The sequence below is a fragment of the Macrobrachium rosenbergii genome, chromosome 54 (genome assembly GCF_040412425.1).
Source record: "Macrobrachium rosenbergii isolate ZJJX-2024 chromosome 54, ASM4041242v1, whole genome shotgun sequence".
In the NCBI taxonomy this organism is placed as follows: domain Eukaryota; kingdom Metazoa; phylum Arthropoda; class Malacostraca; order Decapoda; family Palaemonidae; genus Macrobrachium; species Macrobrachium rosenbergii.
The window spans coordinates 2,978,827-3,001,504 of NC_089794.1; the positions used below are offsets into that span (position 1 = coordinate 2,978,827).

The window sequence follows — 22,678 nt, forward strand, 5'->3', positions numbered from 1 at the left end:
TTTTACTAGTCTCAAGCTTTTGTAGGCTACTGCAAAGTGCTCTCTCGAAATCGATCACCACTTCCTTGCGATTTAAATTTGGCATTGGACCTTTAGTTTCATAAAAGCTTTATCATTTGTAGCTTTTGTTTGGTTGGGTAATAGTATAAATGCACTAGGAAAGAGTTTCCCCTGTTTATTAGCGTGTATCATCAGCACTTTATACCATCCATTTGGAGAAACTTTAAAAGTATCTTTAATTAACCAGAAAGAACTTGGCAGATCATTACGTCCTTTGTCTGAAGCAAACATTAAAATTCTTTTGTCGCCGTCCATTCCACTGTCTCTTTGCAAAAAAAAAGTTGACCTCAGTCAAAACACGAAAGATTTGAGGCACTTCAATCCAGCACGAGTCAGAGGCAACGGAGGTGCAGCACCGAAAGCTTTCTTCCCGTTATCGACCTTGAAACCGTTGGTAAAGTCGATATTTCACTTCATGCATTTTATCAAGTTTATTAACAGTATTCGATAAAATCATTCTTGCGCTAGATGATTCGCCGCTTTGTATTTTACACTTCATTTCTGATATAATATTTCGAGCTTCTACTTTGTCTGATGTAGGTAGTAAAAGGGAAATGAGTGGCGATTTTATTAAATCGCATTTTCACCATCCTGAATTTTCGTTTGCACACGACCACTGCATGTTTTATGCGTCTCATGCTGCCAAAATAATCTCGTTTTGTTAGCACATGATATATGAAAGTCATACATGTAATTATCTTCAGCAATAAAGTTTTATTCTCCTCTTTCCCATTTAACGTACTTTGTTGACACTCTTATGGGTATTGTAACTGAAATTGGAAGTTTTGATAAATGATGGTGTCTCGTGAGTTCAACTGTTATAGTAATAGTGCCTAGTTTTGTTTATGAACTGACAAAAGTTTTCTGTTAGTGATTTTTGTTCAACTGTTATAGTAATATAACTGCCTAGTTTTGTTTATCTGAAGAACTTTTTGATACCAAGTTTTCTGAGACCAAGTTTTCCAGACCGAATATTCCTAGCACTGTTGCAACTACTAGACTTCTGGGTGTAAAGTCATGGAAGAGCAGAGAAAGGTATCCCACACCTCGAGTTCTTGAGCACATGGGATGCAACTACTATGGAAGAGCTTCTGGAATCCTGTGTTCTTGAGCAAATGTCATGGAAGAGCAGAGAAAGGTATCCCACACCTCGAGTTCTTGAGCACATGGGATGCAACTACTAGACTTCTGGGCGTAAAGTGATGGAAGAGCAGAGAAAGGAATCCTGCACCTCGAGTTCTTGAGCATATGGGATGTGCTACACGGGTATAAAGTCTGGAAGAGCTAGGCTTCCCACACCTGGGTGCACATGGGATGCAACATGGAAAAGTGATGGAAGAGAAAAAGGTACCCCGCAACTCGAGTTCTTGAGCACATGGGATGTTGAAACTACTAGACTTCTGGGTGTAAATTAATGGAAGAAAAGGTATCCCGCACCTCGAGTTCTTGAGCACATGGGATGTTGCAACTACTAGACTTCTGGGTGTAAAGTAATGGAAGAGCAGAGAAAGGTATCCCACCTCAACATATGGGAAGTTGCAGCTGAGTTCTTGAGCACATGGGATGTTGCAACTACTAGACTTCTGGGTGTAAAGTAATGGAAGAGCAGAGAAAGGTATCCCGCAACTCGAGTTCTTGAGCACATGGGATGCTGCAACTACTAAGTCATGGAAGAGCAGAGAAAGGTATCCCGCACCTCAAGTTCTTGAGCATATGGGATGTTGTGACTGCTAGACTTCTGGGTATAAAGTAATGAGTTTGCTGTCTCATTACCTAGTGAAGGCTGAAAGAACCAGTGTGTGTGTGGAGACAATAAAATATGCTATTAAAACCAACAACTTGTTTCATTCTTTCCCATCTCCATTTGTCTAGGGAGAGGGGGCTCCTTGCATCTAATCACTCTACAAACAAAAGATGATGTACAGGATAATCCTCATAGCATAACTCATCTGAAATCCTCATCTGTCTGGCATGTGGAAGAGCAGAGAAAGGTATCCCACACCTGGTTCTCACAACCTGACTCTCTGCCTTAAAGCGAGAGAAAGGTGACCTGAGTTCTTGAAAGGGATGTTGCAGCTGCTAGACCAGTCACTTAAGACAGTAAAGGTATCTCTCTTGCTCACTACTACCTTAGATGAGATGCAACCTACCCCCTTAGGGGAGCTGGGTGAACTACACAACTTGTTAGGCAGCCACCACAGGAGCCAAGGAAAATGTGTCAACGGACTTGTGTGTATCACCCTGAAGACAGAATGAGTTGAATGTTGTCTGCTGTGACCATACCCCAGCTTGTAACACATGTTGAACTGACAGGTTCTTGAGCATATGGGATACTCCTGACACTGTGTCAGCCCCACACCTCGGTTCTTGAGCACATGGGATCCAGCTCGCTAGATAAGGCATGATGCAGAGAAAGGGAATGGACACATTTTCTTGGTTGAGCCAGTACTAACAAAGAGGTGACGACACTCAGTCCTGAGATGTGCAACTACTCTCTAAAGCAATACACTAAGAAAGGACATAGCAGCATATGGGATGTTGCAGCTGCTAGACTTCTGGGTATAAAGTCATGTCCAGATCACTACCAACAAAATCCTCTTGGGAGGGGACCAAAAAAGACTCAAGTCTGATGTCAGGGACTGATCGGTTCTGAGTCACTGTTACAAATTCTGGGACAATGCAACTACTGCTTCTAGGCGATGGAAGAGCAGAGAAGATCCCCATCCCCATCAGGTGCTTATCACCAACATCAACTCTCTTTTCTTGCACATGGGATGCCAGGGAAAGCAAAGAGAGAGAACGGAATCAGTCTTGAGGGGATCAGAACCCTGTCTGAAGAACAGAGAAAGGTATCCCACACCTCGAGTTCTCTTCTAAAGGCCAGTAAAAAGTATAAGTCAGGCTCCTCAGAAAGAGAGCCACATCGCACTTAAGGGGGCCTGAATTCTCTGGGTGGGCAAGACTGTTATATGCTTCTGAGGAGCATGGAGACCTCCCATGTGGAAGAGAGATCAACTCCTCTTAACTTAAGGACTTGGCTGAAACAGAGCTGCTTCTCTCGGTGAACAAAGACAAGAAAGTCCACTACCTGATGCAGAGTTGGGGTGCTCTTGTTGGAAGAGATATCCGTCAATGACACCAACTAGACTTCAGAGGACAGTCAGTTTGCTGTTTCATTACAGTGAAGGCTGAAAGAACCAGTGTGTGTGTGGAGACAATTTCTGAAATCTCCATTTGTCCAGACACTAATCAATGTGATGCGGAGAAAATAACTCATCTGAAATCCTCATCTGTCTTGCATGTGTGCTTCCATGGCATGGTGATACCTCTCTATGTGCAGCTGATAGAGTAGGCTGTGCCATGGAGGAATCTCTCTTGGGACCTTGCATAACAGAGCTGAGTTGAAGGTCTGGACCATACCACTTGTAACATGTGGCCATTTTGGTGCCACATGTGTTGACCATGAAATTCAGGGTAATCAGCACTGATTGATTACCTGACAGAGCCAGAAAGAGATCATGTTCTTGGCTACTTTTCTTGATTGAGCCAGACTGTCCCATGGGTGCTGGAATGTGTCCTCCATAGCAATAACAGCCATAGGTCCGGCAATATAGAACAAAATACTGATGTTAGGGAAGTCACTGTTACAAATTCTGGGACAAGCTCGAATGCAACAAGATCCCCATCCCCTCAGGTGCTTATCACCAACATCAGCTCTCTTTGCTGAAGCCAGGGCAAAGAGACCTATACTTGTGAGAGGTGCTAAAGAAAGAGCAGGAAGACAAGTACTGCTAGTTTATTGATGAGGCAACCCGCTTACAAAGCGGCGTGCGGACGTCGGCGTATATGCAGACATCAGTACAAAATTTACAAGTGACCCGAGGTCAAACTATTTCTCTACACAAAACAGGACAGGTACATACAGACAACATAATGAATAACAACAGCCGACTGGACACAAAAAATACTCTGACACATATACTATGTATAAGGGCAAATGAACAGGTAATAAATATATAAATCACAATACTGATAATAAGGTTGTGTAAGTGCGACCTCTGGTCAGCTGTGAAGGCAATGTAGAAAATGGGAGGTTCACCATAGAAAACCTGTTGAGCGGGGACTTTACAATACTCCCCCCACAAGAGGTAGGTAGCATCTGATCAAAGCAGGTATCTGCTGGGGCAGCGGAGAGAACCGCGCCTTCTCGATGCCAGCTGGGGGCTGTGTTCGACTTCTCCAGTGCCCTGCGGATGGGAGTGTTGGGTTGCTCTCCTGCCCGGACCCGGGGCCTTCGGAGGGTGCCCACAAGGTTTTCTTGCGGGCGGGGTGGGCTGAGGGGGCGCCACCTCCTGCAGGGGACTTTGGGAAGTGCCCCCAACGTCTTCCTCCAGGAATGTGGGCTTGAGGTGGTCTACCGACACCTGGTCGTCCTTCCTGTGGACGGCCACCCGGAATGCCTTCTTGTTTCTCTCCAGTACGAGGAAAGGCCCCCTGTAGGGCCTGGTTAAGGGTGGGTGTACAGCATCATTCCTGACGAAGACATGGATGGCGGAGGCATTAGCGGAGGCATGAAGGGAGACATCCTGTCTGTATGTGTCCACCAGCAGGGGGCGAACTTCCCAACCCTGTCTTGGAGCCTCTGCATTGTTAGGTCATCTTGGTCCTCCATGATGAGTTCGCCTGGGACTACGAGGGACTCCCCGTAAACCTTTTCTGCTGCAGATGGGTTGTCGTTGGCTCTGGGGGCAGTCCTCAGCCCGAGGAGGACCCAGGGCAGCTGGTACTTCCAGTTGTCAGGCGGTGCAATGAGCCATGAGGGACGCCTTCAGGGACCTGTGGAACCTCTCCACCATTCCATTGGCTGCGGGGTTGTAGGCAGTGGTGGGTGGTCCCCAGCAGGCGCGCCAGGGTGGTCCACAGCTCGGACAGGAAGGCTGGGCACCTGTCCATAGTTATATGGTCTGGGACACTGAACCGGCTGATCCAGCTGGAGAGAGCCTCAGCACACACACTGGAGGTGGCTTCTTCCATGGGTGTTGGTTTGGGCCACCTGGTGGAGCAGTCGACGACTGTCAGAAGGTATCTGGCTCCTCCTGATGGGGGAAGAGGACCCACTACATCGATGTGGATGTGCCCGAAACGTCTCCCCAGCTGGGGAAAGCACCCACCCCCTATTCAGTATGCTGCCCTACTTTGCTGGCCTGGCACTGTATGCACTGCCTTGCCCAGGCCATTGTGTCCTTCCATATGCTGTGCCAGACGAACTTCTCCACCAGTAGCCTGGCCGTCATCCTGCCGGAGGGGTGGAACAGTCCGTGGATGAAGTCGAAGACCAGCTGACAACAGAAGGCGGGCACCAGTGGGCAGAGGTAGCCAGTGCTTGCGTCGCTCAGCGACGTGATGGTGGTGCGGTAAGCTGGAACCTCTGGGTTGGCGGCTTGTTCCCAGGCAAGGTCCTCGTAATTGATCCAAAGCTGCGCTGTGTCGATTTCGATCCTCGAGAGGGCGTCGGCTACCGGGTTCTTCCTGCCGGGGAGGTACTTGATGGTGCAGGTGAATTCTGCGAGGTGCCGCTGCTGCCTGGAGGACCATGCATCCCCCAGCTTTGTGAAGGCGTGGACCAGCGGCCGGTGGTCCGTCGAAACTGTGAAGAGCGTACCCTCCAGGAGGAACTTGAAGTGGCGTACCGCCTGGTACATGGTGAAGAGTTCCCTGACGAAGGTGCTGTAGTGGGACCTGGTGGGGCTGAGCTTCCTGCTGAAGAAGGCTATGGGCTGAGGGGCTCCGTTGATGACCTGCTCCAGGACGGCCCCACAGGCGACATTGCTGGTGTCTGTTGTTAGCTGGAGGGGGCGTTGGGGTCCTGGTGGGCCAAAGCTGTTGCCTTGGCAAGGGCGGCCTTCTCCAGGGAGAAGGCCTGCTGCTGGTCGGGCCCCAAACTAAGGTCTTCGGACGGCCCTTGAGGATCTCCATCAGGGGACCATGGTGTGCGCGATCCCGGGGATGAACCTCCTGTAGTAGTTGACCATCCTGAGGAATTCTTGTACAGCTTTGACAGAGGTAGGGTGGGGGAACCTGATGCAACGGCCTCCACTCGTTGTCAGGAATTCAAACCTGCACTTGTCGAACCTGATGATGAGCCATTCTCCTGCAGGCACTGCAGGACCTTCCGGATGTGCCAAAGTTGTTCCTTGTGGGACCTGGAAAAAATTAGGATATCACTGACGTAGTAGATGCAGAAGTTCAGGTCCCCCAGGATGCTGTCCATCAGTCTCTGAAAGGTCGCCCCTGCGTTCCTCAGGCTGAAGGTGGAGAAGGCGAAATCGTAGGACCCGAAGGGCGTGATGATGGCAGTTTTGGGGATGTCTTCTGGAGCTACTGGTACCTGGAAATATGATTTTAAAAGATCTAGTTTTGAAAATATTTTGGCCCCGTGGAAGGAGGCCATCAGGTCTTGCATGTTTGGTAGAGGGTTTTGGTCGGGCTCTGTAGCGAGGTTGAGCCACCTGTAGTCGCCAAGGGTCTCCAGGAGCTGTCCGTTTTCTGCACCATGTGAAGGGGGGAGGCCCATGGGCTGGGGGCCTTCCTGCATATGCCCATATGCTCCATCCCGGTGAAGGCCCTCTTGGCCTCCTGAAGGTGTTGTGGCGGAAGCCTCCAGAACTTTGCATGTGTCCGGGGGCCCTTTGTCTTGATGTGATGATAGATCCCGTGTTTGGCGGAGTCCCCGGGCACCTGACGAAACTCAGGTTTGAATACCTCCGGGAATTCTTTCAGGAGGGAGGCGTACTGGTGGGGAGCGACGGAACAGACTGTGGGCACCCTGGGGACCGGCGACAGAGGCAGGGACTGGCAGGACTCAGTGTCCACCAGGCGCTTGTGGCTGACGTCGACTGCCAGTCTGAAGTAGGCCAGGAAGTCCGCACCCAGGAGCAGGGTCCTAACGTCCGCGACGATGAAGTTCCACTTGTATCTCCGGTCCAAGATGGAGACTGACAGGAGCCTGGTGCCATAGGAGAGGATGAGGAACCCGTTGGCGGCCGTCAGGGAGGCAGCCAGATCTGGTGGGCGCTTGCGGTCCTCTCTGGAAGGCGGGAACACTGACCACATTGCCTCTGTGTCGATCAGCATCATCCTGCCGGAGATAGTGTCACAGAAGTCGAAGCCTACTGGTGTGGGGCTCCTGGGTGTTTTGGATGCTGCTGCCATGGCGGCCTGTGGGGGTGGCTGCTGCCTCCCCCGTTTTTTGAGTGGGCGAAAAGGCAGGGGCTTCACAATTCCGGGCCTCTTTACCAAACCTCTGATGGTAGTAGCAAAGCCCCGGACTTTCCTGGTGGTGGTGGCCGCCTCCTGGCAATGACGTTGATGCACCCTGTGGCGGGGTCCCCTGGCTGGAGGCAGTTGATGGGGTGTGCAGGCGTGGTTGCCCGCTTCGCCGCCCCGTGGAGTCAGTCAGCTGCTGCGCCATCCTTATCAGGTCCTTGACTGACAGGGTGTAGGGCTCCGTAATCTGTCCACGGACCTCTGGGAGTAGCTGCCGCAGGAGGATCTCCCTCGACAGGCTAATCTCTTTGTGCCTGCCGCTGCTATCCATCTCGGGGAGGAGGAGGTGGTCCTGGAAGGCATGCCACGACTCCAAGAGGTTCATGTCCTGCTGGGGGTTGATGGTGAGGTCAAGGGCGTGGGCGGCCTTCTCGGAGACCAGCAGGGAGCAGGTCTCGACAAGAGTGGCCTTTAATTTCTGGAAGGTGGCAGGGCTCATGTTTGTCGTCACCCACGGGGCAACCTTCCTGTATATCTCCTCCGGTAGGGCATTGATAGCGATGTCCGCCTTCAACACCTCGTCGGTCAGGCCTGCCACCCTGAATTGCCCCTAACCCTGTAGAGCCAAGACGCCGGGTTCTGATGGGTGAACGGCAGCAGCTTTATGCTGAGGGCTGCCCTCGTTTGGTCCATCAGGAGGGGCATCGTGTGGTGAGTGGTAACTGCATGGAGGAGCACGCAGGTTTTGGTGTGGAGGAGGGCTTGAGAGGGGGTTGCTCGAGGGAGACATCTGCCTTCGAGAAGTTCGCAGTTATTTGTATGTGGGGGGAATGTCTGCATCCATGCTCATTCCGCACTCTCACTTGGAGTGTGAGGGAACACTCGCGTCAATACACGCTTGGGAGCGTGCCGTGTGGGTCTGCTAATGACGCCAGTGATTTGCCGATGAGGGTCGATAATGCCCGAACGCTTTGATAGAGCGCTGTAGTTAATCCGTTAGGGAAGTGGGTTGGTTCATCGGGCAAAGACTAAGTCGCCGTTTGGGTCCGTTAATGGCTCCGGGAACCACTCCAGGGGTCACCACTGTGAGAGGTGCTAAAGAAAGAGCAGGAAGACAAATACTGCTAGTTTATTGGTGAAGCAACCCGCTTATAAAGCGGCGTGCGGACGTCGGCGTATACGCAGACGTCAGTACAAAATTTACAAGTGAACTGAGGTCAAACTATTTCTCTACACAAAACAGGACAGGTACATACAGACAACACGATGATTAACAACAGTTGATTGGACATAAAAAATACTCTGACACATATACTATATATAAGGGCAAATGAACAGGTAATAAATATACAAATCACAATAATGATAATAAGGTTGTGTAAAAGCAACCTCAGGTCAGCTGTGAAGGCACCGTAGAAAATGGGAGGTTCACCATAGAAAATCTGTTGAGAGGGGACTTTATATACTCAGAGCTCCCTAAACCTCAGAGTCTCTTCACAATGCTTTTGGGGATAGACCACTCTGTCTCTATCACCTGACTCTGGCAACTGAGCTTGTCTGCTGCTAGGTTCCGAGTACCTGGAATGTACCTGGCAAACAGTTCTACCGAGTGAGCTACTGCCAAATTGTGCACCTGCACCAACCTCTGCAGCTGGGAGGACACCAGTCCCCCTTGCTTGTTGATATATGCCACTGCCATGGTGATGTTGCTCATCAGCACCAAGGAATGCCCCATCACTCAATCCCAAAATTCCTGAGAGGCCAGAAATACAGCCTTCAGTTCCAGGATACTGATGTGGTGGTGCCTGTCATTTCAGGTCCCACACACCTGAAACTAACAACACCTCCAGTTGTGCACCCTCCCTGTCATGGGATGCGTCAGAAAACAGAGGCATTTCTGGAAGGGGAGTACCATGTGGCACTCCTACTGTGAAGTTCTGTTGTCCAGCCACCAGCTTAAATCTCTTCTTACTTCCTTGAGGACAGGAATAAGAAAGAAAGGAGGGTCTCTTGTTAGAGACCAAAACCCCTTCATCCTCCACTGAAGGGAGCAGAGGTGGAGGCACCCATGGGGACCAGCTTCTCCCATGACGACAGGTGACCCAGACTGACCTGGCACTGCCAAGCAGGTTGTTCCTGTCAAGACAAGAACTTTGCTACCTTCCTGAACTTGCTGATGCAAGAAACTGAAGGGAAAACTCTCACTGCTGCGGTATCTATCAGCATGCCCAGGTACTTTAGCCACTGCTTGAGGCAAGAGATCCAACTTCTCAAAGTTTATCACCACACTTAGATTGTGACAAACTCGAGGAGGCAATCCCTGTCCTAAAGCAATGTGGCATTGAGCTTGCCAGGACTAACCAATTGTCCAGGTGCCTTAACAGGTGTATCCTATGCAAATGGGTTCCAAGCAGAATTCAGCATGAACACTCAAGTGAACACTTGGGGGCTGTTAAGAGCCTGAAACAGAATGCCCTGAACTAGAACACCATCACCCTGAGGGTAAAGCAGAGGTACTTCCATGAGGACTGATGAATGGGTATTTGAAAATACTCATCCTTAAGGTGCACTGCAAGCATGAAGTCACCTTCACTGATGGAATCTAAAACTGAAGGAACTGTTTCCATCTTGAACTGGGTCTGGTGAATGAACTGGTTCAATAGAGAGAGAGGTCGATGACCAGTCTCCAACTGCTTGTTGCCTTCTCCGCCAGAAACATACAGCTGTAAAACCATGAAGGCTGATCCCTCAAGACTTCTATCATGCCATTCTACAGTACTGCATTACCTCTTCTCAAAAGGCAAGATCCTCCTGCAAGCCAGGAATGTAAGTCTGGAACTGGATCAGATCAAGAGTGAGGGGTGGCAGAAACTCGAACAGTAGTAGATAGCCTTCCTGCAGGACATCCACCACCCAGGTTTCCACTCCACATTGCTGCAAAGTTGCCCAAAGGTTGAAAGGCACCACCCATCCTCTTCAGCAAACTGGGAGTAATGCCACCCCTAGTGTTCTCCTCCCTTATTCTTACCCTTGCCCCCTTCCTAGAATGGACAGGGGATGGGGCTGAAAGGGAAGCAGCTGCTTGTCATTTGCTACAAGGGAGAAGAAGGCTGGGTTCTTCTATGAGGGGCAGAGAAAGTCGGAACTTTCTCTGGCCCAAAGAGGAAGGGCCAGCCCGACCTGAGGGTTAGGCTTGAAGTACCACACGAAGACCAAGAGGTCTTAGACACTGCCTGGTGGACAAGCTTGTCATTGTTCTTGAGCTGAAGCCTCTCCACTGTGGCCTCCACCTCACTACAAGGATAGAGAGAGAAGGATCCCAGTACTGGTCCATTCCTGAATGCCACTGGTTCAACAAACCTTGAGAGTTGAGACAGAACCACATTTTTCCTCTTCAACACCATGTTTGCCCACAGATTTGCTGTCTGGTAGGCAAGGTAGGTGATGGTCCTACCTCCAGACAGCATCAGCCTCTCAACAGCAGCATCTCCTCAGGTGTTCACACTCCCAATGAGGATGCAATCATGGCTACTGTAAGGGACCAGAAATTGACCCAAGAGACTGTGTGGAGTGCTGACATGTGAGTTGACTCCAGAGCCGCTGCCTCCACCTGTAAGAGGGCAACTCCCTCTCCACAGAGACGGTCAGGTACCAACCCAGGAAAGAGATGAGTCAAGTCCCAGTCCACCTGCTTGGTTGGCAAAGGACTATCCGAAGGAATAATATATTCCTCCTGATGAGCTTGAGGTGAAGGAAGCAACTTACTGGACTGGCTGGACTGGAGAGAATCCTCTTGCCCAAAACCAAGAGAGTTCACCTGGTCCAAACTCCTGTCGGCAAGTCTCAACCATGGCAGGCAGATCAGAGCCCTATATTCCTTCATCGTAGGCCACAGTCTCTTTCTCAAGACCACTGAAACGAGGCATAATTTTAATGATCCCAGCAAAGTGCCTCTGCAATTCAGGGGTGTCCAAGTCCTGAGGCACAGGACCCTCCAGTCCCTCCAGTTCCCGGTCCTCCTCAAGTTACTCTCTCTGCAGGAGAGGGACATACACCAAAGCCCCAGGTGTTCTCTCTACAACCTGGGCATATGACCTGTACGGTCCAAGGACCAACCCAGGTACGTAAGCCTCCATGGTGGGACTGGGATGGGATTGAGAATGGTCCCTTTCCCAAACCCTGGTCCTGTCTGGTTCCCAGAAAACCCCAAGGAAGTGGAGGGGACAGGTGAGGGACTGAATGCACCCATGCCCAGCTGGGCGATGACAGGCCTTGCCAGCTGAGTGAGGCCACAGGCGGTCATCAACCTGTGGTGACAATGTCTTCATGGGTGGGAGAGAGCAGTCCACTCAAGTGAAAGTGGGCAGGGGCTGTCCCTTGAGTATGACCCAGTCTGCTGAAAAGCCAAAGCCTCTACTGGAAGGAAAGACTGAGTGGGGGGCCTTCTCTTGCTAGGCTTGGGTGACCAGGCTGGGCGGGCTGAGTAACTCTCCTAGGACCCCTGCGCCACTCTCTCTGAAGAGTGGGAGTGAAAGAGCACTTGCTTGCTCATGTTTTAACTTCTCTTAATGGGCTGTGCTGGCAAATGGGCCTGGGTCTGTAGACCAAGAACCACTGCCAGCCAAAGGTAGGTGTACTACCAGGAGTGGTACTGGTATGCTGGGGTTCTGGAGAACCCCGAGCAGCTGCACCCTTGCACTCAGCAATGGGTGCAGTGGTACACATGGTACTCTAGTGAGAGTCCCTTCAGTCCTCTCTGCAGCAGAGGACTGACTGCTGAAAGTCCAGCAAGAGTTCCTGCTTGCAGAGGTGGCAGAACTCTTCTTCTTCAGCTTACTAGCTTTGGAGAAAGAATGGGAGGAGGTGACAATGCTCAATGACAAAGATGAAGATGAAGACAATGACAATGTCTTTCTTCTCCTCCTCTTCCTTGACTCTTCTTCTTGCCAAGCACAGCCAAGGTCAAAACCAAAAAGAGTGAGTGGAGGAGGACCTCCCCCAAGGACATAGTTGAAGGGAGCATTTAGGGACACATCACCGATGAGATGTGGGGAGACACCAAGGAGGTGGGGGCAGTCAGGGAACCAGTGGAGACTGACTGTCAAAGTTGTCACGGTCACAGTAGAAGCAGTCACAGGATATCCCTTCATTGCCTTTGCATGGTCTGTAAGGGACATCATGCTAGGCTCACCCAAGATGCCCAGGGGGGCCACTGATCCCTGAGCCTCTCGTCCTCCACTATACCTGAAGCAAGAGTCAGGTCAGACAAGAGCTCTTCCCTTTGCCTCAAGAAGAGTGTCCTCCAGAGGACAACTCTCCCAGAGAACAAAGAGACTCCAGGTGAGAAACATGACTAGGCATCCTCCCCCACAAAGTGGCTCTCACCAAGCACTCAGCAGGAGTCAGCAAGGGGAAAACTACTACTTTGGGAGTGGCAAGAGCAGCGGGAGTTTGGCAGGAAGAAAAACAGTACCAAAGAGGACTTTTGGTGTCACTGGCGGAGTACTGCTATCTGATGACATCCTGGAAACTTTCCATATCTTCTTCTTACTAGCAAACCTCACCCACTGTTCACATGGCCAGACATGGCACTCTGAACAAGGGCTAGAATGATTACACTCATGTCTCTTGCAGGAGATGCAGAGGGTGTGTGGGTCTACCTTGATGAAGGAGAGGAACCTATTACAAGGTCTGTCTTTCCCTGAACTAGGCCTGAAAACAGAGGCTTCCTCACTGAGGTGGATAGCTTAATTGATTGAGGGTTTGAGGAATTTTATTTCAAAGAAACCTCACAATTAAACAACAAAATATCAAAAGAACAAGAAAGCATAGGAAAACCAAGCGGCATGTTGGGCAGAGAGTCCTCAGAGACATCTGTACACGATGTTGGAATGAAGCAAAATGGCGTGTTTACAGACAGGAGGGCGGGGCTTCCCTGTACCTGGCAGTAGTTAACGACCTTGTCTAAGAGTAAAATAGCCTTTCCTGCTGGCGTTTGCAAACTAAACCCAAATGTAAAGAACGAAGGTTTGTATTTGTGTAGGAACAAATTCTGTTTATGGACTGTGATTCATTTTGTTTGTCCACGACAAATAAGGAATTAAATTTCAGAATAAATCAACATAAATATTCAGTTGAGACTGGCCCAAAGAAAAATGCTCAAGTTTTATAGTTACAAGGAAAATTACAGAGTTGATTGATCCTGTAGTAGTATGATAACAAGGTGTAGAAATACTGTCTCTAGAAACAGCTGCTTGAGAGACTAAAATTTAAGTCCAGATCTTCATATATACTATTGACCCCGTTTTGCACAAGATGTTCGAACGAGATTTAAGAGAGAAACTTCAGGGCTATCAGAAATTCTTATTACTGTCCTTTGCCTTTCCTTAGTTGATCCAGTACCTGAGCTAATCCAGAACAGCTCTCCTTCATCTGAAATTCTACTTTGTATGCAGTCAGATAGTTTTATGTCCGTTTAATTTTAATTTTAGTCTTTTTTTTTGGTAAAACCTAGTTGTCCTGGTAACCCTTTTTGCTTTGTTTGTAGTTTGCTTGAGAATGCCTTAGAGGGAAGGTGAAAGATCTTATCCTACGTTGTCCCACCTTCCTTCTGGCAATGCACAGTACTCTTCTTGGGCTTTATATCAAGTTTTAAATCCCTTAGTAAGATTATATATATATATATATATATATATATATATATATATATATATATATATATATATATATATATATATATATATATATATATATATATATATATATATATATATATATATATATATATATATATATATGTATATATATATATATATATATATATATATATATATATATATATATATATATATATATATATATATATATATATATATATATATATATATATATATATATATATATATATATATATATATATATATATATATATATATATATATATATATATATATATATATATATATATATATATATATATATATATATATATATATATATATATATATATATATTATATTTATAAATATATATATATATATATATATATATATAAATATATATATAATGTAGATATATAATATTTATTATATTATAAATATGCTGTTCGACCTCCCTTCCTTGTTACTTAGTAGAATAATAAATTAACCTTTATTGAAGTAAAGGGGCAGACCATGTAGGATGCCCGCATGAGAGAAGTTAGGCGGGAAACCCAGGGTTGTTTTCCAAATAACTTACACTCTCAGCCAACGGACGAGAATTTTAGCTTAGAGGGCCATAAATCAGGGATAGGTTTTGCTAGGACAAACCTTAGAGGTACTGTTACCACAGCTTAATCTCCTCTGACCTGTGTACTGGCGGGTCTATTGTCATTTCAGGTCAGACCCTCTCATTTTCATTGTTCAAATTTTCCTCTCTTAAACAGTCCCTGACTAAGAAATCATAGTAAAACATATCCGATTTATGAAGTCATATATTAAGTACAATTATTGTTGTCTAGTAAAATCACATATCTTCCATGGTGTTAAAAGTACTATTCTGGATATGAGATTCATCTCCCTGTGATTAAGTAATGACAAGTGAGAGTTTATGCAGTGCAAGATTGTTATCTGAATACACCTTTTTCAGAAGTGTGTATGCCTTAGGCCTTAACAAAATCCTCTTGGAGAAGAATCCACACCATCAGTGCCAAGAAGCCTCATTTCGACGTTCACTGCAGTCGACTGCCTTATAAAGCGTTTGAGAGGCATATTAATCTGTTGCGTTCATGTCTAATTAGCATTGGCGTATTTTTGTCTAGATTAGGACTACTTTTTTTGAGTTGCTGTTAGCTACTATAAATAATCCATTTCCTTTTTATTTTTACTTTTGTTGAAACTAGTCTTCCAGTAGGTTTGTTGAATTAATTCATGGGGATACAAAAACCTGTTCCCTGTTAAACTAGTTTTCAGCTGGTGACCTAATCTATTCAGTATCTGTCCTTTAGAGTTTAATTTAGTCTTAGCTGACAGAATTACATGGGTCTTAGGTAAAGCAAGGTGATATAAACCCAATAAAGTAAGTAATAAACTGATTAGCCGACCGACCCATGTAAATACAGACACACACATATATATACAGTATATATATATATATATATATATATATATATATATATATATATATATATATATATATATATATACATAATCATCACTTTACGCCCCAAGGTGTTAATTTCATATAAAGTACTTATATACTGTATATATCTTTTAAAACTTTTACTGCTGTTTCAGTTGATTATTTAAAACTATATTATAATATACATATATATATATATATATATATATATATATATATATATATATATATATATATATATATAATCATGAAGCTACAAATGTTGCTTAAAATCAAATCCACGCTGCCTCGGGAATATCCCCGATGGGGAATTATTACTGAAGGGGAATTTATAAGTGATAAATGGACGGGCACTGCTGAGTCTCAATCCCACGACACAGATACTCATCCAGCAACTCCAGTCGACGTTCTACCCACTGAGCTATCAAGAGAGGTATAAGTTAATGCCGAGTCTGGTGTACTTTATTTACCTGTCGAGAGCAGGGAAATTGTACTTAGCTTCGGCATTAACCCACCTCCACCATGATAGTTCTTTGGTGCGTTTGGAACATGCAGCTCTGATAGCACTGATAGCTCAGTGGGTAGAGCATCGACTGGGTTGCTGGATGAGTATCTGTGTCGTGGATCTCAGTGTCATTTACCACTTATAAATTCCCCTTCGGTGATCGAGACTGGATTTTGAGTGCCATAAAAAAGAGCTCCATTTATCACTAAAGTACACCAGACTCGGCGCCAACTTCCCCTCTTGATCATAGAACGTCGAGAGTTGCTGGATTCCCCATGGGATCGAGACTCGGCAGTGCCCGTCCATTTATCACTTATAAATTCCCCTTCGATGATAATTCCCATCGGGGATATTCCCGAGGCAGTGTGGAATTGATATTAAGCAAAATTTGTAGCTTCATGATTGTATATAGATCATGATTGTGATAAAACATTTCACATTATATATATATATATATATATATATATATATATATATATATATATATATATATATATATATATATATATATATATATATATATATATATATATATATATATATATATATATATATATATATATATATAGATCACAGTGTGATAAAAAATTTCATATATATATATATATATATATATATATATATATATATATATATATATATATATATATATATATATATATATATATATATCATGTGATAAAAATTTCACATATATATACTGTATATATATATATAATATATATTTATATATATATATATATATATATATATATATATATATATTTATATATATATATATATATATATATATATATATATATATATATAGAATGGAATATGAAATTTAGGCCAAAGGCCAAGCACTGGGATGAGTGAGGTCACTTGACCGTAAAAAGGTTTTAAAGGTGTAAAAGGAGGAAGACTTCGTAGTTGCACTATGAAACAATAATTGTTAAGAGAGGGTGCAAAGTAAGATGGAAGAAAGATCATATGAACAGAGGTACAGGAAAAGGAATGAAATGAGTTGCTGGTAGCTGTCGAAGGAACCCTACTAAGAACCTTGTATACTTAGCCAACAGTGCACCGCGTGAGATGCATAGGTGGCACCACCCATCTACGGGGCAAATACAATATATAATGCTGTCTCCAAACTCTTTCAACTTGTCGAAAAGAATGTATTTATAGTTTGGCTACTTCTGTAAAACTGTGTTATCGGCTGGGCGAAGAATATCTATTTAAAATTGCTCTCTCTCTCTCTCTCTCTCTCTCTCTCTCTCTCTCTCTCTCTCTCTCTCTCTCTCTCGTGCGCGCACGTTCATTTTCCTTTAAAAGTTTCTTTTACGGAGTAGACACACGTTACCCAACCATCACTAAAATATGGTTCACAGAACCAAAAGTCCCACAATCAATAGTCCAAGGGTCCCAAAAACAATGCTTCTTGACAAAACTGGTGCAGTCGTTTCCCAGTCTTTGGCACACACACTGAAACATCATTCATTTGTCACGGTAACGATGGAACGAGGAGGTACGGGGCGGAAGTAACTGGAAAGGCCACCTCAGTGTACTACTCCGCTCTGACCCACTTGAGAGTCGGGACCAAACGAGTTACAAGCATAATTTACACGGGCGTTAGCACAATGCGCTTCCTTCAATACATCCCAATTTCCTGCAGAATCAGCTACACACGCATTCATTTTCGGGACTACACGAGTTAACTACATATACAAAAACACTCTGAACGAAGGGCATCCATAATTTTCTGGCAATCGACCCCCAGGCCATGTGAAATAAACAAATAAATAAATTTCCTTATTTATAGGTGTGAATACCCTGCCCCTTCTCCTTTATTGCTGTTGTTCAGTGAGATTCATTTTACCTCTGGGTTTCTGTTATTCCTTCTTCAATTTCTATTTTTTTTCCTACGCTGACAGTACAGTATACGTGAAAATAATATAATATTCATAATGAGAGAAACTTCTTAAACTGTTGAACACGTTAAAAAGAAAAGAACATTGGCGATTAGCCTCGTGCAGAAAAGGTTGGTGTTCATTATAAATCTAAGATACTCTTGTTTCATGTCACAGCTTCAAAACTTTGTTTCCCTCGATGATGAATTAGAACTGAACAGCAAATTCGTTACATTTTGATGTTTTCTTAAAGACGTTTCTTTACTGTCAACCCCCTGAAGTCGCCACAATAAATTCTGTACTTAAGGCCCGTATTTAGTGTAGATTTTGCAGCATACAGATAAATATTATTCGAGTTGCTGAAATATAACAAAATCGAACTCAGCATACCAGCCATGCATCTATAAGCCGTAATTTAAATTCATTGTATTTTTATTCCTTAGAAAAAAAGTAGTTTTCCTATTTCATAGCCCCCTGTAGATAAACGATATATTTTTTTTTTTTTTTTTTGTGGGGACGGCAATGTTTACCTGCACACAATTTCCAGGCCCTAGAATCAAGGGTTTAGGCACACTGGATGAAGCTGGCCATATGCCAGCACGGAGCCTTGTAACGGGGCAGCCAGTAAATCTAGGGACTAAACCGATTAGCTATACGTATACACCGGATGATCCACCATCAAGACTCAGCGAACCTTCTTGGCTCAGCTGATGAATAGCTTACTGAATCATAATTTCGATTTCACTTAGGATTTTCAGTGTTACCTTTTATGAACAAAAGGGTGATATCAAATGGTTTTTCATTCAAAATAACTAGTGTACGTATTCTCATTAATGGTCTGAAACTTTTATTAAAACATATAAAAATGTGCAGAGGATACAGATGCAGAATACAGACCAGAGTCCACGCATAATGTGACTAAAACAACCTTCCCCAAATAACGGACACTTCTATCAACCCGTTCTCCAAAACAAGAATCACAGCCTATTATTTAATTAAAGCCTTTCCTGATTTGAAACTTGGTATTCGGACCAACTTTACTTGTTTTCTGTTGTTGCAAAGTAAGCCGGGATACATGTCAGCACGGGCTCTTGAGCCTGGGACAGCTCTCATGGTGCAAGAAATTGCCTCTGAAATATGCTGCACAAGGGCCCTGGAACACAACATCAAAGGCAACTTCACCCACCGGATGCGGCTGTTACGAATACTAACCGAAGTTGTAATTTAAATTCTACATTTGATTCTAATGAACAAAGATATGAATACATCTTCCTCATGGCCGTATGAAAAAAAAAAAAACTAAAAGGAATATAAGAATCGAAGGGTTAGATTTCTCGTAACTGTGCAAAAGATATTCATCATACGTCTATGGAAAGACGGCACAAGTAACGCGTAAGTACTAATATCGCGCATTTTCCTCTAATTGTAAATTGTAAATCATTGCCATGTCGTATAAATAATTTGCTAAATTGCCGTGCCATACAAACAATACGCTTTGAATTAATGAGTCTTTGTCTAAAAAAAAAAAAAAAAAAAACCTGTTCGAGTGGTAAGAGTACTTTTTGCGCCAAAACTCTGGTTGTACCCTAACGGTACGAGAACGGCTGCAATTCTTTCATCTTTGTAGAATAATTATTTTTTAGGGCCGCAAGCCAGTAACTTTCGTTCTTGCTAATATAACAGTTGTTGTCCTGTCTGTGTTTTTCAGTAGTTTTCTATACTTCGTTTTACGACTGAGATGAGGCTAAAACGACTTTTATCACCTCAGTTTGATAGGTGCAAAGGACTTACGCGAATGCCTTTCCTGGAATCCAGTTTGTGAGTTAAGAAGTCAATGCTCCATGGGTATTAACTAATTTACTGGACTGCCCGGTATTTTGCCCATAAAATGGGACAGTTTGCTGGAACGTCGCTAAAGAAAATGTGCTTTGTGTTGAATTAACCTGTGGTATACTAAGCAATACAGCGCATGGCTGGAAAAAAGCCAATATTTCATGGTGACCTAACAGTAGTAACAGAGGGTCAACGAACGACCCGTCCGAGTGACAACCACGAAACCGTCCTCGGAGAGAAAGCGGCATCTTTCAAGTTTCTACACAGGCCAGTGTGAAGACATTTATAGATAGAGAACGTTTTAAAATTGGTTCTTACAAAGAAGTTAACAAACGCGAATAGAGAAAGAGAGCATTATACTCGACAAGTTATTTTACAGAAGAATTCTTCTAAGTGAAAGTCGCCTTGCCTCTGGAACATCCATAACAGCAGGTTTCGCTTGAGGGGAATAAAATTCCAAGTCATCTTGAGAGAAAGAGAGAAAACCTGAGTTTTTCGTGATACTGAATTTCTCTCACAATGCCCATATAAATCTAACAGTAATATATATATATATATATATATATATATATATATATATATGTATATATATATATATGTGTGTGTGTGTGTATATATATGTGTAGATGTATACTATATATATATATATATCTATATAGATATATACTATACTCTCTCTATCTATCTATCTATCTATATATATATATATATATATATATATATATATATATATACATACATACATATATACTATACATACTATACAACAATATCTATCTATCTATCTATCTATATGTATATATATAGATATATATATAGATACATATATATAGATACATATACATATATATATATATATATATATATATATATATATATATATATATATATATATATATATATATATATATATATATATATATATATATTACACAATACGAGAAGGCATTTGACAGCATCCACAGACCAGTCTTACGTCACTATGGAGCTCCCGTTGAATATAAAGAGAGAATCGAAATTAGCCCTAAAAAAAGGAGATAATGAGTTAATGTTGGTGGGGTGTTGTCAAGAGATTTTACAGTAAATAATGGGATGATACATGAGAATTTCGTGACACCTTTGCTGTTTGCTTTTCTCACAGACTGCATAATAAACGGAGTGGTCGGAGATGGGAGAGAAGGTTTAGACTGGAGTAACGACACAAAGTTGCCAGACCTGGAATATCACATGATGGCGTTTTAATCATCACAACACAAGATTTACGAAGCTTGCTAAACAGAACGAGACTGAAAATAAATTAAAATAATAGGTAAGTATGAGGACAGAATATATGCAGAAGTATGAAATGACGTTAGATGAAGAAAGGATTAACTGAGGTTGACGCTTGCAGATACTGAGGAACAATGATTTCTAGTATTCTTCAAACTAAACTTATCGCAAGTCATCCACGTGTAAAAGGCTTTCTAGTTTATTGAAATGAGGGACCACGTTCCACCTTCCAAGGGGAGATGATTAAGAGATATTGGAAATAGGATGCAGTCATCCAAAGTCCTCTCGAGAAATACAGAACCAGAAATGAACATCTGACCCGGAAGGATTCTTAAATCACTCACTCGATTCTACTGAGCTCAAACCATGACCCAAGGAAGAAAGAGCGCCGCAATAGGGATCTAAAATTTTAAAATGGAATACTCAGGAAATTAATATCCCAGGCACAGCAGGCTCTGGTGAACAACTTGGGCTTTTATTTTAAACATGTCTATGGATCTTACCCCTTTTATGTCGACAGTACGACATAGCGCAAAGCTCAATGCACGCACGCGACCACATTTGCACTTTCAGCATTTCATACAAACCCACACAATAGAATGAAGTCGCTTGCGCAAACCGTAAAACAAATTGCGAACAGCTCACTCACAGCAAATCAACCCATTTTCGCACGAACTGATTTGATGGCCTTGCTTGCATTTTTGCGCACTGTTTTTCTCACCACACTGACGCTGTTTCACTCTCTTGCTTATCACTCGACATCTGCGACACATACTGCAGTGTTCACCTTTCTCAGCTGACACAAACACTGGGTCTTCCTGGATTATTGTATTTGTACTTGAATGCGTTGAAAAATTACCTCTGCATCTTGTGTTAAAAATGAACAATTATGACATGAAAGATGACGAACAAACGAACAAAGCGATTAATGAACAAGAGTAACATTACTCTAACTGACCTGGGCCTACAAAGGACACTATTCAGTTATCAGGGGACCGTAGGCCAGCTCCTCCAAACAGTTGTATCAAGATGCCCAGCGCCAGAGACCGTTTTCACTCGGTCCCACAACACTGATTGGTAGGCTCGTCAAAAAATAACAAGAACAAATTTATGATACAGAAAACCTCCGAAACATCTACGCCTGGAAGTTCAAATAAAAAAAATCCACGCTATTTAAATCAGGCGACTGAGAGATCTTGCTTTTTTTTTACATGGCGATCGGGTGTCATAAACAAAAGTCGAGGGCACTTATATACATTACCTATACTCTAATGATCGTTTACTCAAATAGAAATGGATTCCATCATTTCAAATGTAAAGGCACACGGTCGCTTTCAGTGGACTATATGTAGAAGTGTTACAATCCTTGTGGATAAATGCTGCCTGCCCCAATCGCGTGACGCACAGTTCTTTATGCAACGACGGCTGGTCTCGAAATGAATCGGATACGCTGCCGGCCGCGGTGACGCCAGGACCCTTTTCTCTTGTAGTTCTCGGAAGGATCACCTGCCCGGGTCATGAGTTGCCAAATGCCTGTTTCCTGCGTGTTAAGTTCACTTACTGAGAAAGCAGCCAGCAAGTTTACGGTACAGAAAATTAGACATGTATCATTCTTGACTTACCTCTCATTTAATACTATCATATTACAAAAGTATAGAAAACGAGAGGTTGCTTGCATTATTAATAGACTAAAAATTAATTACTTCGTCACACTACAAATAGCTAACTGGCATCGCAC

The 22,678-nt window shown here is 43.9% G+C and overlaps 1 protein-coding gene across 1 annotated transcript in view; it reads right to left on the reverse strand.

The window, feature by feature from the left end:
- LOC136834730 (aminopeptidase N-like) overlaps window positions 1–22,402 on the reverse strand; it is a 107,637-nt gene extending 85,235 nt beyond the window's left edge. Inside the window, 1 exon segment of the mRNA XM_067097325.1 lies at window positions 22,202–22,402. The gene's annotated coding sequence lies outside the window, so the exon portion shown is untranslated.
- Between the last annotated feature and the right edge of the window lie 276 nt (window positions 22,403–22,678).